Source organism: Pundamilia nyererei, unplaced genomic scaffold (assembly GCF_000239375.1).
Source record: "Pundamilia nyererei isolate P.nyererei 1_Seehausen unplaced genomic scaffold, PunNye1.0 scaffold00141, whole genome shotgun sequence".
Classification (NCBI taxonomy): domain Eukaryota; kingdom Metazoa; phylum Chordata; class Actinopteri; order Cichliformes; family Cichlidae; genus Pundamilia; species Pundamilia nyererei.
Window position 1 is genome coordinate 336412 of NW_005187542.1, and position 5052 is coordinate 341463.

General features: G+C 39.3%; 1 pseudogene; it reads left to right on the top strand.

Moving 5' to 3' along the window:
* LOC102209201 (multidrug resistance-associated protein 4-like) overlaps positions 1–5052 on the top strand; it is a 43885-nt pseudogene that overhangs the window by 28344 nt on the left and 10489 nt on the right.

Genomic DNA, 5052 nt, shown 5'->3' on the forward strand with positions numbered 1-5052 from the left:
AGGTGCCATCGTATTGCTGAACGCGCATGCGCACACACACGAAACCGGTCAAACCGGTTGTCAAACCGGTTTGGTTGGCCGCCATCTTGGATAGGTGCCATCGTATTACTACTCATGACCTCACAAATCTTGAACGTTTAGACCTGGCATGGATTCCTAGAAAAACCTGGAAACATGACATGAACATAGCAGACGACCACCCACTGGAGGTGATCAGGGGAAGTGGAAACACATAGGGACACAGCTGACACAACTTAGAGAACCTAATAAACTTAAACATAAACATACTCAAAACATTGGGCCAGAAGACCCAGAATCATGACAGTTTAGTGGTTTCATGCACCTGGACATTATCGGTCCTGTGGGTTGCCTGCTGGGGCTTTGGCTTTTTAAAAGAATGTTTGGGGCTGGTTTAGCTGTAAACTGGGCAGCTCTAGTCCATTAGATGTATTTGCACTTGTTGAGAACCTGTTGTTTAGATGGTGATATGTGTATATAGGACCACGAATGCCAGGATCCAAGGTTTCTCAGAAGAGCTGTCTTACACTGTAAGGACATAACTGCTACTCATCTGTCTGTGGTTTTAATGCTGTCGCTTGTGTCAGTGTTAGTCATAATCCTATATATGTATATATGTATAAATGGTGACATTTCAACCATTTCTAAAATCGAAACAAATACGAAGCATTTTGACCACAGGTAAAAGTATTTTACAAATCTGTGCATCCACACCTAAATGCATTGTGATCATTTATGCACAACTTTTTAAGTTCAATTTAAGAAATCTGATCATCTTCTCTTTCAAAAATCTTTCTGTGCATACACATAACATCACTTTAATTTTCACTCACAACACCATGGTTGTACAGGACTGTGGACCATCCTCTGAAGTGGGTATATGCTAATCCATTTAATGTGAAATAAAACTTTGATGTTAATCTTACTATTCTCTGAAAACAGCAACATTATTGTTAGCTTAATTGCTAATCCTGGACATTTCTGCTCTCAGCTGACATCAAGTCAGACAAACCTTGGCAATGGAACAGTGGACAGTGGAAGCACAGATGTCCCAGTTTTCTGCTGGGACTTGAACACAGCTTAGATTTGTGGATCTGTGTGAAACTACCTGGGTCTCAAAACCCTATGTGGACATGCGATGTGACCTGTATGTAATGAATGATTCGTGCATGTGCACTTAAGGTTTTGTAAGTGAGGCAAAGGGTTATGTGTATTTTTAGATATTTGTGTGCAAAGGAAGATTTTTTGAAAGAACATAATCAAATTTCTGAACTTGAAGTTGTGCGTAAACAAGCAGCATTTATTTAGGTTTGGATGTACAGATTTATAAAATGGTTTTCCGTGTGGTTAAGATGTTTTGTATTTGTGTTTGGAGCACACATTTGGAGTTCCAAAGTTTCATTGACCATACAGACCCACCCTTAAGATTGACCTCAGTACTCATTCTTCTCGGGTTTTATGAGTTTGATTTCTTTGTTTGGAGAAGTTTCAGTAAACACTTTCCTACATTGAAGCCTTTGACGCCTTTGACTTCTACCTGTTCCCGTGTTTCAAAGGGAGATGAGGATTGTATGCACTGGGTTTTAGGGGGTTATAGAGTCCCAGATTCCAGATTCACTTGGTTAAGTGCAAAGGTTTGTCTTGGGGTACCCCTGTAGGGTAGAGCCTACAGGGGTTACAAACGGTGAACAACCCCCTTTCCCCCCATTGGACTATCCATATACCAAAAGAACAGCAGCCTAGATGTCCAGTAACTGATTTCCTTTGTTGCATCTTTAGGGTCAAATCATGGTCCAGGGAAGCTACAGTGAGCTGCAGTCCTCTGACCTCGATATGGTGTCCCTGCTGAGACGTGATGAGGAGCAGGAGCAATTGTCTCCATTTGCTGACCCAGAAAAACTGTCTTTACAAAGTCGGTGGACAAATGATTCTCACAGTTCACACTGTTTCCTCAACTGCCCCCTTCCACTAGAAAGCACCTACACTGACCATCTTCCTGTATGTATATTTACTAAAGAGATTGAACATTGCTATTTTTACAAAATAGTGTTGTTTTACCTTCAGTTTTTTAAAAATGTAATTAATTTTCATAGACCCCCATGCATTGTCCTTTCTCTTTTTCTTTAAAGTTTCTATACGGTACCATGGTATATAAACAAGTCCATTTATTACTTCTTCTAATATGTGACATTTGTAGATATTATCTGATAGCCATTTGGCTAGAAAAGATATGCTAACTTCAGGTAGGTATTGGAGAAGTTCACTTACTCTAAGTCAGGGGTGCCAAATCCCAGTCCTCGAGAGTTACTGTCCTGCAGCTTTTAGATGCATCCCTACTCCAACACAGCTGAATCAAACGGTTTGATTACCTCTTCAGCATGCCATCAAGTTTGGCAAAGGCCTGATAACAAGCCATTCATTTGATTCATTTGATTTGAACAAGGATGCATCTAAAAGCTACAGGACGGTAGCTCTCGAGGACTGGGATTGGGCACCCCTGCTCTAAGTAATTAGTTAATGTGTTAATAAATGGTAAATGGCCTGTATTTGCATAGTGCTTTACTTAGTCCTTAAGGACCCAAAAAGTGCTTTACACGACATTCAGTCATTCACCATTCACACACACATTCATACACAGATTCACACACTGCTGATGGCAAGCTACATTGTAGCCACAGCTGCCATGGAGCGCACTGACAGAGGCGAGGCTGCCGGACACTGGCGCCACCGGGCCCTCTGACCACCACCAGTAGGCAACGGGTGAAGTGAAGGGGTGAAGTAATAAAATCATGAAAATGTATGAAAATTAAAACAACACAGAAAATTTAACCCCAAATCAACTATCTCAAATCCTCAACCTCTTAAAAAGTAAAAAAAGATGAGTGAAGAAGAAACACTTAGCGCATCTTGGCACCCTAGACCTATTGCAGTGTAACTAAAAGAGGCTTGAGGGTCACCTGATCCAGCTCTTACTAATGCTTTATAAAAAGTCTAATCTTAAAAGTAGTGATGGTGTCTGTCTCCTGAATCCATACTAGAAGCTGGCTGTACAGAGAGGGGCCTGAAAGCTGAAGGCTCTGCCTTCCAAATATTGTAGCAACAACAAGTAAGCCTGCAGTCCGAGAGTGAAGTGCTTTATTGAGCTGATATGGTGCTGTGTGGTGTTCATTCATGGTACATGATATGGTAATGGATGGTACATATACACTGCACTTATACACTTAACACTGAATTACTGCATCCATGTAATGTGGTGTGTAGGTAATCAGCATGCAGGCACTGTAAAGTTGTTACTGAAGCTAAGATTGCTTTGATGGCAGCTTTCAGCTCATCTTTATGTGTCCATTTCCGCTCCATGTGAGGTCTCCCAATTTCTTAAATCAGCTATTCTTGACAATCCTTTCAACAGCTTTGAAAGAATTCTCACCTTTTCCTACGGTTTTCTACGGTTCCTTTCAGTCAAATTTCACGTTACATGTAATAAATATATAAGAAAAAACTATACTATCAAAAGTATTTGCTCATTTGACCATTCATCCAGAAACACATTTATCAGGTCAGACAAGAAGGACTAGCTCACGGTCCTTGCTCTAATTCATCCTAAAGGTGTTCTGTTGAGTTGAGGTTTTCATGATATATATATTTCTCACTAATATTATTTTAGATGCACTATCATGAAGTGTCAGCTTTGTTCTGAGATTACAAACAGTAAAACTATGTTCAAGTATAAAGATGTGCCTGGATCATTTCTTGTTTTGCAGGTTGAAGCTATTCAAACTATTGCAGACAACGAGCTGAAGGAAATGTCAGCAGTCACATTTATTTTACATACTTCACGGCAGGCTGTAGCCTTCTGGTTTTAATGGTTATAGTATTTCTCAGTATTCTAGCTGAGGTAAGTCACAGACTTCTTATGGTACCATTAGCAAGTGAATGGAGATTTTTAATGCAATGTTTTTATGCATTGTGAACATAAGAAACAAAACCAAGTTGAACCTTTTTTTTATTGTTTGTTTCTTTTCAATAGGTGGCATATATCCTTCAGGACTGGTGGTTGGTATACTGGTGAGAACTCAACACACTTTTAGTACTGTGTAATACTGTGCAAGTCTTGAGATACACCTCATTTCTTTATAATTTGCTTCTAAGGAGCTAAAACGTTTTTAGATATATTGTAATGTAAAGGCCCTACAAAGAGATTTGATAAAACAGCAAGCGCTTTGGGGACAGTGGGAAGGCAAAAAAATAATAAATCTATTTTTTCCTTCTGTTCTGCATTTCTATGTATGTTTTCAATAACTCACTACACGTGTGTCCCATTTTCCAAGCAAAGTATAAAGAAATTAGTGGTAGATCAGGACTTTAGTCCAGTTCTGTAGAGCCAGTAGCTTACTTTTCTATTCATTTAATTACAGAACATTTTATTAGACTGTTTAAGTGATGTTCTTATGTTTCACACTTTGTTTAATTGTCTTCTCACCTGACAGGGCAAGAGATGATTTTACAAACGGCACAAACAGCAGAGTCACTGCTGTTAGCCTTAAAAGTGGAATGAATGTTACTAGTTCATACCAAGAGTTTAATCTCTCTTTTTACCTCAGCATTTATTCAGGTAAGCCTTTCAGTCCTGTAGTTCTTACTGAAATCTTCACATACTATTGTTGACTACCATGTGTTTAGTGTCCATTATGTTATATTACTTGGTAGAATATCCTGCTGTAAATCAAATACCAAACTATTTTTTTAATATAGTCCTGCTGTGTTTACTTTTAGGTTTGACAGCAGCAGCTGTGGTCTTTGGTTTTGCCAGGAGTTTGGTGATATTTCATGGGCTGGTGAGATCAGCTCAGACTCTTCACAACAGCATGTTTAGTGCTGTGCTCCACACTCCTGTTAGCTTCTTTGATGTCAACCCCATAGGTGAGGCCTACACAGGATTTATTTTTATTTTTAAGAGGAAACAGTCACATATTTATCTGCCTAGTGTTTGTTAATAATGGATTGCATTTATATAGCGCTTTTCTAGAGCCTCCG